The 15,242-nt window shown below is 33.2% G+C and overlaps 1 protein-coding gene across 3 annotated transcripts in view; it reads right to left on the reverse strand.

Annotated features, from left to right (window-relative positions):
* The window catches only part of Pino (protein pinocchio), a 53,033-nt gene that overhangs the window by 32,080 nt on the left and 5,711 nt on the right, over positions 1–15,242 (reverse strand). The gene's annotated exons all lie outside the window — the stretch shown is intronic.

Raw genomic sequence — 15,242 nt, forward strand, 5'->3', positions numbered from 1 at the left:
AAATAAGGTCGATTGCCGCTTATATGTTATACGTTATATAAATGAATACCTCAAGCTAAAATTTTATATTTGGAGTCCACCCTCGCCCCTCAAATTTTACGTAGATCGGCCACCGGGGCCATTCGGAACTGCAGCCTGAAATATAAGTGGATGGTGGTTTTACGAGTCTTCCCGTCTGCATTCCATGGTGCAGCCAACAACCTCAGAAGCACATTCGTAACGCAGAGTCAGAGAGATGATGCGATGGTGAAGAAACCAGAAAATGCAGCAACACACAGGGAATAAGCGCCAAAAACAAAGATAAGGTTAGTCAATAGGAATGTGCGTTTTTCCTTTTCATTTTTTTGACGGGATTTGAATTTATTTTCACGTATCGCTAAAAATTTTCCAAGAGATAAAAAAAAGAAGACGAAGTAGAATAGTCCGCGGATGAAATGAATTTCACTATTGTTCCTTCTCTGCATTAGCTGCCTAAATTACAGTACATCATAATGGAATATCTGATGTACCGTATATTATATAATATTTGACAGAAAGATTTCTTCAAAGAAAAATAAAAATTGCAATACAACAAATCATAACTGAAATTTTTTGAAAGGATTTTCTATGGAATAACAGCGTAAATACTTTTTGTACTTACTACTTATTTTATATATCTTCTTAGATAAAGAACAGTAAACAAATTAACGTTCAAATTTCGTATCACGAAAATATTTAAAATGTCCAAGGACTAATACGAGTTACTGTAAGGTTGCGTAATCTGGAATATTCCGCCAAGACGAAAATGACCTTTCTAGATTTAAGAAAGAAATCTAAATGCACGCGTGGTCGCTTTTAAACATGCAAATACGTCGTTAGAAAAAACCGAACCAGAATGAAGATGGTAGGCTTGGAGAGAGGAAGATCAAAGCGAAGGAAAAAGCAAGGATTTTACAGAGAGCACTGGTGTGCAGCAGAAGCATTCCGTCGAAGAAAACAAGAAGTAAATAAATAGGGCTACATCCATGGCAACGGAGGAGCCAAGGCCCGCCAAAGCAGAAGATGTTGAGTGAGCAACAAAAAAGAGACGAAGAAAAGGAAGTTCTTGGAAAGGTTCCAAAGATTAGAACCTGTTCTTACTTGCGGGAAACGAACATATGGCCGTGAAATTAATCCGCAGAGCATCGATCGCGAGATTACTAAAGGGTAATGTAGTTGTAAGAATAAGGAACGATAATTTAAATTTCCGTCTATATTACGTTATTCCCTGGTATTATCATAGTGTGCGAAAACAACGTCGATGAGCGTGTTATTTATGGAAATTTTATAAACTTACCGGTACTGAATGAATAATGAGCAGTAAAATATTGCGATACTGCACGAGGCAAATGTAGAGAAAGTTGATTAGTTGATAGAAGTACAGAAGAATTTTTAATAACATGGAGATAATAAGAATGGAGAAATATCTTTACTTAAATCGCGTGGAGATGAAAAGAGACGTAAAGGTGGAAGATTAGTAAAAATTAAGTTCCGTAACATTATCTTATCTTTTAACGCTAAAATCCAGGAAGTGATCATCCTGACCATTGTTATTCTTTTTTCTTGTTATTTTTATATTTTTAGATTTACGTTTCTGATGTTCATCCTAGTATTCTTAAATGTAAAATAATGTAAACGACTATTCTCATCAACGTTTTGCAGTTTCTTGGCCAACCTTTCTATCATATTAACGTTGGAGTAACGGAAAAATTACCGTAGAAACTTAAAAAACCAAGAACCTATTGACTTTTCGAAAATCTACGTATTACTACGAAATTTCACAAAGACTTTTGTTCTTTTGGTATGTAATATTTACCGTGACCACAAGGTCGCGGGGGAGTGCGATTCTCGGAATTTATATGAATAAACACAATACGAGATATTACTGCGTGCACTTAGTGTTTCAGCGAAAATCAGATAACTGATATTTCTTCGAAAATTTCGTAGTACCTTTGTCCGTGGTTTAATATCCAGATATAAGAAAGAAGTGCTGTGAACTTTTAAATCGTATTTTTGCATGAAATATATACATATACAACACGACAGAAAAGTTTTAAAATTCTCAACGAAATGGTGTTAAACTGATAAGATATGTATATAAGTAGAATAAAGTGTATTAAATAAAACGAAAAGGATATTTTGTTAGATATAATTAACAGTTTAATTCAAGCTATTATGTTGAAGTAATTATGTTGCGGTAATGTATACAAAAATTGTACACGGTGGTGCTTGTAGTTAAAAATTATCAAATAATAATATTATATTTTAATGGTAAAAAATTACTTTATTAATTAGAAACAAATGTTAGAAGGAAAAAAGTATATTATTCAAACAGAAAGAAGATCGCTATACTGAAATAGGTAAAACTAACTTTAGGATCAAATCACCCAATTATTCAAAAATCAAATAATAAATGCGAAATAAACATAGATTCTATAAGGAACTAGAACTTGGAAGAAACTATATATGTATATAACAGAGAGAAACTTATTTCTACGTGGAGGCAGGACCATCGACCGAGTGCACGACCCTCGAAGGACGTCCACCAACTTCCAACTTCTCCCTCCTTAAGCCTCCTTCCGGAGGGAACGACAAAGACAGAGATCCCGATACAAGGTTACGACCATTAATTTCGCAACGAATGCGTGAACTGCATCAGATCCTCGCGGATCATTGAAACTTCGCGAAGGCTTTCTTCACAATCAACAAATGGAATGCATTTTACAGTGAGTCCTTACAAACTGATGCACAAGGATCGAACGAAGATTTATATGAACGAGCACGAAAACGGAAAACTGGGCCAATGCCGAGAATCGTTCCCCATTCCATGAAGAATAGGTCTCCATTTATCTAAATTTTACTTATTGGAACTAGAAGTCTAGCGCGCACAGTATCGATTCAGATCATCAAGGTAAAAATTCATTATCAGTGACGCAAGCGTTTAACAAGCGAACAAAATATGTCGTTAATTATGGAGTTTGATTAACGATACATTTTTATTCGAAATCCTTTTGCTCCATTTTTTAATTTTGCCATAAAAAAGAAACAATCAATATGTTATATAAAAAACAAAGTTGACCTACGAACTATTGAAATGTCTTGTCATACGAAGAGAATACATACTTTAAAGCCAAATGGCTTTAAAGCCATGTAATGCCTTTCAAAATCATGCAGCTTTGGTATGTAACAATAAAGTTTTAGCTAACGCATGATTTAAAAATTATTCAAGTGTGCGAGTTAAATGATTCATCTTATATAAGAGAGATTGACATGTTATGCGAAACAAGGGTCACCAATGACCCATGATAATAGTATAGATAAACGTCCTATCAGGCAAGAAAGATATTCTTCGATTCAGTGGACAAGCAGCGTAGGCGTGAGAAAAGATAGAAGAATTAAGAATGAAGGATAACCGTTATTTTTGTATAATTAAATATTATAACACATAACCTATATCTAGTTTTATAAAAGCCACTAATTTTATGTAAATGGTGTACGACAATATGCGAACATAAACAACGTATAACCTCAAGTACTTTTGACGCACATAAGTTGGAAGATGTTTTCAAAAACAGGATTCATTTCTCTTGGAATTCTATATCTTCAGATTCCACATATTTTATATTCTTATATTTTAACATATTTTACATGTACAAACATCGGCAGTCAGCTGAGAAATAATTTCCTATCAATCTCACGAAATATACTATAGATGATAAATATATTATAGATGAATGTGAAAAATTAAATACAAAAATATGATGATTTAAATAAGATAAGAAGTAATGTTTTTCAAAAAATGTAAAGAAAACCCCATTCCTGATTAAACGATAGACCAAATAATTACATTGGAACGGTCGGCAGTGTTCAAACATTGAATTTAAAAAGGCATGAAACAGTTTACAGATAGTTAGAAACGACGAAAGATCTCTGGAAAGTTTATTCGATTATACCTTTAACTTGTTTCGATGTCGAGTTACCGTATTTTGTGATATGTATAATTCTTCGGCCAGCAGATGCGTTACATGTAATACCTTGCCATCGATCTGTGACGAGAATAGACAGAAAGAGCTAGTGGAATATTTTCCAATGGACAATGGATCTTGTCGCATTGATTTATAATGTTGCTGGAACGTCACGAAAACTGCAGTTCAAGGAATTTATGCTTTACCCCTATCTCCTAGTGTTGAAGCGATTCTCACTTTTAGAAAAATTACATCTTCTCTAGTGTTTACTTTTCTTAATCCTCGAAGCAATTGAGTATTGTTTAACACTAAATCAATAGGAACGGTTTCTCAATCTCATACCTTTTTCTATGAACATGCCATGCACAGATGGTGCAGTGGGGTATAGACGGGCCAGTTTACGCAATTAGGTCTATGACTTCGGAGCTCTATTGTAAAGTAACACTACCAACGTGCGGATTTGGAGCGTACATTGTACTTATACTTAAATATATTTTTAGTATACATTCATCCAGGCAGACTTTTCTATTCTATTCCGAGATAAACCTCAACACCTTGGTTGCAATGATTTAAAGTTCTGAATAAAATTCATGTAACTTTTAGTTAAGTTAAGTTAAGTTTAGTTAAGATACGATAGAACGGGGTCTATCTCGGATAGTCGAAAACTCGGATAATACGGAAAGGTTTATTAGTGTTCATAAAACATATAATAAAATCATAAAAAACTTTTGATAGTGTAATGCTGTACATGTATTTAGGTTTAATTAATTATTCAATCGGTTGAAAATTTGATTAAGTTCTTTCACAACACTTGATTAATTACACTTCCGTACTATTTGTGTTAAAATTTCGGAAAAGATGAAGTTGTGATAAAGTTGAAAGCATCTCGGATAATACGGAACTTCGGTTAAACGAGACTCGTATAACTGAGACACCACTGTATTACATTATGCTGTATTTTTACATATTGTATGCATTCATTTATGAATATATATAATATGAATAAAACATAAACATCGTCTACATATTAGCTTTAGCTATTGAGCAATTTTTACGACGTCACTATATTTCATTTACCGATTATACGTCTTTCGTAGTGGAAGTCGAGTGGTGAAAGGAGATACGAAGAGTGATTACCTAGTTGGCAATCGTATAGTTTGCTGTTCGCATTTGTATGTTGTATCATTTTTTTATACGACGCAATGGGACTAAGTTATCTGTGATCGAGCCAATAAGTCAGAACCTTGAAACGATTTTCCTGTCCAGCCAGAACTCGGTTAACTCAATTAAAGATTATTGGATTAACAAGCGACTACAATAAGCACGGACAAATGCAGAAATGCGATATACGCGGTGTCGATGCACTTTTTTCATTTGTTTACAAAGGAAGACTATCCCTATTGCTATCCCTATGCTACAATGAATTGTGTATTCTCTCATTTTCTCTCTTCTTTCTATTTCCTGTTTATCAACAGGTTTTTCTAATACGATTTTCTAATACTCTAGTTCTTTTTTTGTTCTTGATTTGCAAGTTAACAGCAGAACGTTCACTTTTTTAATAAAGCTTTTTTGTTTTTAACTTCCATCTCATGAACATATGAATTCTAATTAGTATTCCCAGCATGATTTCATCACAAATATCGTGAATTTTGTACTTTTACGTTTACATATTACTAGGGTTACAGTTACTACATATGCATTAATGAAATTGTCGAAAAATAAATTGATAGCATTGACGCAGTAATTAAAAGAAAGAATTCAATGTCTATTTATCGTTTAATAAGAAATTTGATTTCATATTTTAGAAAACTATGCTTTATATTATATCAACTATATTTCAAAAGTATATTGGTGTTAATAAATATTTTTATTATGAGGTCATCATAAAAATAAGACCACTGTGCACTGTCGATGATCGTATCATAATAAAATTCAATATAATTTATTTCAGTATAAATATCGATATTTAAAAATTAATGCTACGAAAATTCCCATTCGTTTGTTAAATATCTGTACAAGTATTTGTAAAATATTGTAAAAGGTTTCAATGACAAAAGAGTGAGTTGGTTGAGATATCATTAGGCTATTTTATCTGGCGCCCCTTTTTATTATCGCGTTCCTTTGGAATTACGTGCAATTCATGAGTAGTCGCAATTGAGAATAATTACGTGTTACACGAACAGTCGTAGAACTAAAGCAAGGGGAAACTTGTCTGTCATGTGTATGTTTCAGCACATTCAAGTCCATTAACCAATTGGATTTTGAAATAGGAAAATTTTCTTTTGTTTCTGCATAAAAAACAAGGTTGGAAATTATTCTGCTATATAACATAAAGCATATATGCAAAATTTAATATAAAAATATGTATTCCAATTTTCCATATATTTGTTATTTGTCTATAAAATTGCAGTTACAGGATTTTCTACTGATAACTTAAATGGGAGAATAAAATTGAGAATAAAATATTTATGTTAATCTTCTCTTTATTTAATTAATTAAAAGATTAAGAAATTTTAAGCTCAAATAAAACTAAAATTCATTACCTACATCGAATTTAAGAAGGTTCTAGAATTTCCAACTTAGTTTATCCCCCCGTTTACTACAATGAGATAGCCAGAAATTCATTATTAACCCTGTGGAATATCTATCTAACCTTGAAATTTTAATCCAATGAATTTCCCTTCGACCTCGCGTGTAAAAGAATGCGATTCGCGTTCTATGACATAACCGGGGACACGATGTATGTATGGATCTACACGCTATTACGCCGTTCTTTTTGATAAGATGGCATTACATCCGACGACTCTGCTAAACTCGTATGATCTACGCTTAATTACATCTTTCGTCGATGAGTTTCATACGAATCTATTTTATATCGTTTATCCGGGTCATTTTAATATTACCGCTCTAGAATTATCTCTGAGTAATTCCGTAATTAGTGTATCGAAAGTATACGATCAAATGCAATACAATCAGATTGATACTATATACATGTGTATATATGCATACTTGCAATATTTATAATTACATTAATCACTTGTATGGGTTAGTAGCGACACAAAAGAATGAAAAAATTAAATATAGTGTTTCGATGTTAATTTTTCTCTTGAAGAGATGATGATTGATTTTTTCATATCCTATCGTCATTCTTGAGATTATTATTTCGTCACGTTTTATTAAGATGTGTGATACATTCGTTTCGTACAAATTATTTTTAACTGGGTAAGACTGCAAATACGTATCGAACATCCTTGTGTTTTTGTGTTAATTTTACCGCACGTCATAAAAAAACGCGTGTTTCAGTGTCATGGTTCATGACGCTAATGGTTCAACGAGACGGAAGAGAAATTTGCATAGCAAACAACGCGTAAAAAGAAGAATTCAAGTAAGCATATGCTTGTCAGCAGGAAGTGGTGCAAAGTACATATTAGGTTTATAATGCATCGATAATTACATTTATGCTTGACAATAAAGTAAAAACAAAGCAGCTTCTTTTTGCTTCCACTATCCAATGAACAGAGTTTAATAGTTTAGTTTAGATGAGGAAAAGCTTTTCTATGCTGATAGTGAAATTCCCGGAAATCAGGGTTATATCATGGACTCTATTCAACAACACTAATAATGAAATACTTCATCGACATTTCATTAAAACCGATTCAGTAGTTAGTAAAAAATGGATCGGGGTTAGTAGTTTTCAATAAGGAAAAAAGAATTGAAGCAGCAAAATACGTACACAAGGCAGTATCTATTCGTACTTTGTACATACATACTTCGATGAAAATCTATTTCGATACTATCGTTCGGAATTGTCCGTTAATGACTCAGACAGTACATCTGCCTTTCTTGACGAAGTCCGAATTTCCTACCCACCAAATTGTAAACCCTACAATACGGATCAAGAGTTGTCCGACGGGTCCGCTCTAAAGTAAACATCCAGTATCAATTAGCAACACCAAAGGATATGCGCCCACGAGGGTACATAATTACAAGATTGGAAGGAATAAATTCCCATGCCATAAAAACCATGGTAAGATGGAAAACCCGGGGACGGAGAGTTAGTATATTTATAAGGATCAGGCGAAGATTCTTGAGGAAGTTTTAAAACAGTCTTCATCAGAGCGTCAGATTCTTCGTGTTATACTAAACAGTGCAAATAAATTAACTAAACATAACATTATTCTGCATCTTAACTTGCTAGTGATTCTGTTCGTGTATACTAAAGAGTGCAAATAAATCAGTTATACATAACATTACTCGGGATCTTTAATCTACCTTAACCTTGAGCATCAATAGTGTTCACGATTCGCGATATCAAACGATCTGTTGCAACCTGATTGATCGTCACCTAGTTGAAAAGTTGCAACAACTGTGTATATGCATATAATAATTAACTTATAAAACCTAGGCTTCAACACAATTTCGTGAACAATGAACTGTGGATTCTATGGGACCGATCAATCTACTTATTTCATTAATACCAATCTTCTTTAATACCGATAAGATATTTCGTATTTATTCTGAAATAATGTGTAAAATCGATTTTTATAAATTATTAACGACAGAAACACAGACATGAGATAAAAAGTTATTTATTTTTTATATAAGACAAAGTTACTTCTACTATATTAATATTTTTTGTATAAAGTGAGCGACGAGAGGGCTGGTTATCTATACACGTTTTCCTAATGCGCAACAATCCAGTCTTTTCTTCCTAGAAAACTGATGGTCATAAAACGACGAGACACGTCTAGTACGGTGTCAACAAGCGAAACGGAAGTAAACAGAAAGAAATCGTTGCGGAAGCCCGCGAGGCAGCGTCGTGACTAAAATCGCTTTACGGTGAGGTCAATCGTATGAAGGTTAAGAGGTCTAAGCCCCTGAGACGATCGATTCGCGACAAATGGAAATTTCCACTTTTGGGCTAATACCATCATTTGACCTATCTTCAAAGAAAAATCGTGCTATCGTGGCGCACGAATCGTGGCGCTTCGACGGAATTTCGTCATACTCTTCTTCATCTCTCTAATATACAAATTGGCAATGACGAATCGCCGAAAGATAGTAGGTTATCCAAATTTAAACTTCTTTGCGATACATAGTTCGCAATTCGCTCCGATTTCTCCTGGTTAACGTCTAACTGACGTAAGAAAATCTGACAACGAATAATGGAACGCGCCGAATAATAGAAACAATTAGAATTTTTAATAGGAAACAGGTTCGGTTGTGTTTGAGCAAGTAGAATAAGAATTGAAGAGATGGTAAATAAAATAAAATAAATAAATTTGATATTATTTTTTAATTATTTTTAGCGTACTCTACTGTGTATACAAATAAAAATGAAGCTAAACATTGGACGATTATTAAATATTTTTTGAAGATCAATATGTTTCAGGTCAATGAACTTGTCTCACAATTGACTGAATGTAGAATTAAAAAGTTTCGTTAAAAAAATGAAAATCACTTTAAAATATCGATCAAACTTCTCTGGATAGGCAAAATTTGTATCAATTATAAAATGTTCCCCTTGAAGCAAATTACGTTCTACGTAAAACATTTCTCCTAATGATAAATACAATAATTAAAAAAATAATCGTGCTTATATCGGACGTTATGCGTAAGATCAGCGCAATATTCGAAAAATAATATCTCTTTCTGATAACTTTTACTTCGTCTTAGTATAAAAATAAAAGGCAAAAGTAGAGCATTTTCTAAAATCACCCTATATAATTTCATAAAACACAATATTTTTCATTTAATTTTCCATTACCGTCGTCCTAAGTTTCCCTTACTTTCACGTACAATCTAGATAAGTTAGTAATAGTTACCCATGGTAGTTTCTTATAAAATTATCAATAAATTCATCGTACTCTGTTATCAAAAAGTCGGTACATTATAAACAATTATTGCCTTCAGCAATGATACGTTGTAAACAGAAAACGTTCGTTCGATGTTCAGTTGCCAATGAACGTCGACACGAGCTAGCCACGAGCCTGATCCCAGATAACTCGACGGATTTGTACGAATTACAAAAAGTCAACGGAGAATTTCGATGAGCAACGAAGAGTTGAGGAAGGGGGAATAGAAAGAGAAAAAGAGGAAGAAAGGGGCGGGTGTAAATCATCGATTCTCTTGTCAACGATGCTAGAATGTGTTTTTCTGGAGAAAACTTAATCATTCGAGGAGAAAGAAAAAACCAAGTTTCTCATTCAAATTTCTATTATTGCGGCAAACCATGGAGCAAAACGAAACGCTCCAGCTTCCGCCTACCTCTTTGAGGTATTTCTAGCGCCATAACATCCCTCAAAAATAAAATACCCTGAAGCTCGAAAGTCAGATTCCTCACAAATGTCCGAGATCCTCCCTCTAGAAAGAATATTTGTTACACGCGCACGCTAACAGACAGTTCGAAAAGGGACATAACGGCAAATTCACATTATACTATATGGCATCTTAGACACCGAAATTACCGATATTACATTACGTATTTACATACAATTACATATTTTACATTACTTTTACTCGGAAAACGTATGGTGAGTAATACATTTTTCTTCAAGAAAAGATTTTAAATAACATATCCAAAATTTTTAAATTTTTAACTTTATTAAAGAAACTGTAAGAAAATCAATCTACGCTACAGATAACCTCAAAATATCTCGAACAATATTGCAAAGAATTTATTCAATTTTTTATGAAATCGAGAAAAAATATTCTTGAAATATACTTAATGCCAATTCGATAAGATAATAGAATGTTGTCGATTGTCACAAGATGAAAAAGACTTTGTTAACCATTAGAAAATGGAATAGTGGAATATTTGAGTAATGTCACTAACCGCTTCAGCGTTAGAATTATAAAGAATTAATTTTGTTGTGAAACTGGGACGATCTGAAGGAAGAGTACTTTAAAATTGTAATTTAAAAGATTAATATATAAAATTTATTATTATATTTAAATAAAGTGACTAATATGTGATATGCCTTCTTTCTCTATATGACAAGCACGTGCTCAAACATACATCCGATACAATTACAATTTCGAACTCAAGATTTAATAATTCTGCCAACAGGATTTTCCGACGTAGTTCTGTTAAACGCGGCAATAGTTATCGCTGCAAAAGGAAAGAAACGAGAGATCGTGCAAGAATCACGTGAGTCAGTCGATTATTTCACGAACACGTTGCGATCACGCGGGCTTGTCTGCGCGAGAAGCGTCTTGACGGTCGCGATGTGACGGTCGTAAAAAGGTTTCACGGTCCGTTCAGAATCAACCAGGTCGAAGAACAAGATGGCTTGATAACTCGATGGGAACGTGTTGTTTCGTCCTCCTTTCACGATCGCCTCGAAAGTATCGCGACTTCTGATTAAATTCACTCGACACGCCAGTAGAGCCAATTAGATCGAAATATTGCCACAATAACGCACGCGGCAATTAAAGATTTTCGCTATTCTAATTAACAGATATCGAGAGATACGCGCTACTGGTAGTTACGTACACGGTATGAGTACGAACCGTACATGTATACGGTAAATGTATACGTGTATATGTTGTTATTTTGCGGAAAAAATGTAGACGTATGTATTTACGCGTACATTTCTGGTATTAGTATGTTTTTCTATTTTTCCTAATACACGTAACATGTGACTAATTATTCGTTCATTCTGATACATTATACGCTCAATTACTTTCAATATTCTCCTACAATATGCATCAAACAATGTACGAACAATAAAAGTTTGTCTGGACTATGGAATCATGTGAGACCATATTTTATCGTCGCTCATTCGAACTGTCTGTCGGAATATCTCTTATGACATTATCTGAATGAAACTGCATTGAACTGGTACACCACGTGCAACCAAAATTATATTAATCAATCGAAAAAATGTCTGATTAATTAACAATAAGAAAAAAATACAATCACATATATCTAATTACATAGTTATTTATTTTATTAGAATTATTTAGCAACGCAATAGCAATGTATAGTATGTAACTACGTTCTATTCTCTTTGATTCACTAATATTTCGCAGAAAAGTAGATAAATCTTTTATTGGTACCACGAGACACTTTTATTGGTAGGATATCACGATTAATTCTATGCTTCGTCGAATAATGCAATTATATAATTATTCAAATTTCCTTTAACATCGTATATAACAACATAACTACATTTGTGTTGGAACTTAAATCAATAATGGATCAATGGTGATCCTTGTTGACATTAGCAAAGCCACTACGAGATAGTTATTCGATCGAGCAGAAAAATATTCATACCTTATTTGAATCAGATTCTGCATAGTTAAGTGATAATTAAATGCAATTCTAATTAGCGAATAATAATAATACAACATGTAGATCATAAATGGAAAGTAGCCCCGATATTTGCAATTTTAATCGGCTTTCTACAGAAAGATGAACAGTGCAAAAAATTTTTCTATTTGAATATTACTAAACTGTAATATGTAGAAGCTAATGATGAGTTGAATATTCAAATTTCCTATAAATACATAAACATCCACACTCCACTAATCAGCGAACGAAGGAATCACCAAATTTTATACTCGTAAAAAATAAATGTTTCGAAGATAAAAATGCCAAATCAAAAACTACATAATACAAAATTCAATGTGTTGAAAGTAAAAGCGATAATATAATAAAAACCGCGTTGGGATTTTTGTGTAAATTTATATTCACCTGTTTTCTATTTCTCAACCACAATGTTTACAAACATCAAAAGAAAAGTTTTTAATTTAACTTTCACAGTTTCCTCCGGCGAGAAGAAAGCTTCGATCATCCCATTCCAATTAAAATTACTCTCTTCCACGCAAACTTTGCGTTTTCTATCGAGCTGTATTCAATGAATCGATTAAACCATCAAGAAACAATCTCCAGCCCAAATTACACAGAATTCAAATTTGAATCAGCAAAAACAGTAAAAAGAGCTTCTACTGAAGGTAGATAACGAACGATTCTAAGTTCCAAGAAACATCAAACCTCTTTCACTCTTCTCTTTTCCGAAACGAGACGTTTAAGTACAACTTGGCTTCACCTCTCGTCAGCAACACGGAAAACAACGTCACATCCGGGTAACGAGTTCTAGACACGATCGATGTGTTGTTCCGAGGTGGAACGATATCAGATGTGTGTATCCTTCAGGGCAATATTCGTGTTTAGGGAATTCAAGAGTGACCGATACTTCGTTTTAAGCAACTTGGGTTAATAAACATGCGTACACCGCAGTTAAAAATTATATTTAAACCCCTCTATTTGGTCACAAAAAAAAAAAAAAAAAGAAACAACGCGGAGGCGATGCTAACGAGAATCGAGAATTCGTAAGGTAGATTTCGTCGCGACACGGTATTACGATTTACGGCGCATAGTGAAAATTCAGTTCAGTGAACTGTGCTTGGTACCATCTCTGACGTCAATGCAATTGTTTATGATAATTTATTCGATTGAGAATACTCGATCAACGCGTTATTTTCGATGGTGAGGAGAAGCGAGAGGAGAAGCAGATATATAGAAATCACAAAATATGGTTAAGGTTCTAGACGTATATAACGTCTTTATAAAAATAATTGTAAGAGTATTTAATTGTCATTTTGTGTAAAGAATATATTTAACGAAAGTGCAAGAAGGAATTGGTCTTTTCGAACAAGATTTAACAACTTTGTGCCTCTCTCTTCGTTATAACCTACATAATTAGTTTGGCAAACTGAAAATAAGCCGACGGTTTTGTCTATTTATAACCACGACAGCCGTTTAGTAGCTAAATATAAATTTAATTTATTGGCGTGTTATTAATGTCTGTATATGGAAGCACAACGAAGCTCTACTTTAAACAGACCGAAGCATACGTACCACTTTTGTGTTCTTAATACATGCTGTTATTGCACTTTGTCTCGAATAATGTTTTGCCATCGATTTTTCGAGGGTATCCTGTTGTTCATCCTCTAGGAAATGAACAAACGTGACTTTTTCGCAGGATATCCTACATTTTTTAACAAAACGAAACAAGCATACTCTATGAGTGAAAATAAGAGAAATATTGTGTATAAATATGAGCTCATAAATGTTTTATTTAAAAAGTATAACAGAGGTGCGAAATGACAACCGATTGTCTTCCCTAAATATGATGATGAGTTAAACGGTTACTGTGCCAAGAAAATTATAAGATTCAATAAAGCAAGCAAAAAGTTATTTTTAGAGGAACCTGGAACGCGAATCAGATTTGAAACACAAGCTCGTTTTATCTTCTTTTATCTCCGTTACGATTGATTTGCACACTTATGATAACCAAACAAGTTTAATCTATTTTTGTAAGTATTACAAACTTATAAATCCTTCAACTTTTTAAATCACTATAATAATGTCCTATAACAAAAGCAACATCGTCTAATGCTGATACACTGATATCTGTGTAATTATTTGCATTTACAAATACAAATCTATTTTACTTGCGGTGGTGAACAAAAAATTGTTTAATGAGCAAGCATTACGAAAAAGACACCATAATTTTATAACAGATAGAATATAATATAAACAAAATTAAATGATACCAAGACCATAAAGGATTTTTAATATAAAAGCTACAATATCCATATGTACTGTGATATTTATAAGAACTAAAATTAAACTGTTTTAAAAGTTATATATACATAACATGATACGCCGCATAAAATGATATATTACCTTAGTTTAGATATTATTAATTCAGATTTAAAATTTATTTAATAAATACTTAGCCTGTTATTTTTTTTTAGATAACGTATACTTAATTAAATTTTAATATAAATTGTCCACAGAAATATTTTCTCACGACAAACATGGCTGACAGCCGCGTTGAAAATGATAAAAAGCGCCTTTGAAGTTCGAGGGCTGATCTATTGTGACCAAAACTAAATCAGTTCACTTAAAAAGTAGCACGTGTCAATCACGTGAATACGTTCTATGTACGCCGAATACCATTCAGGTTGTGACCCTCGACAGAGGGAAGGTTATACAACTTGCCCACTTCCTTCGTTTAAGGAAATGACCTATTTTCATATAAATGTGCGTGCTAATTTCAATTTAATACAAAGGGGAGGTGAAGACCGGTCACTAATAAAACACGATCGATCAAACGAAACGCCGAATGTTCACGCTCGTCAATAAATGCATATGTGATGAGTTCGCATACGCATTCACACAAATCTTTGAATGAAATAGTTTTAGGTACATCATTTTTAACCATTCTAAGATACTTTGTTAATACT

This window comes from Bombus flavifrons, chromosome 5, assembly GCF_040668555.2.
Source record: "Bombus flavifrons isolate JBK064 chromosome 5, iyBomFlav1_principal, whole genome shotgun sequence".
NCBI lineage: Eukaryota > Metazoa > Arthropoda > Insecta > Hymenoptera > Apidae > Bombus > Bombus flavifrons.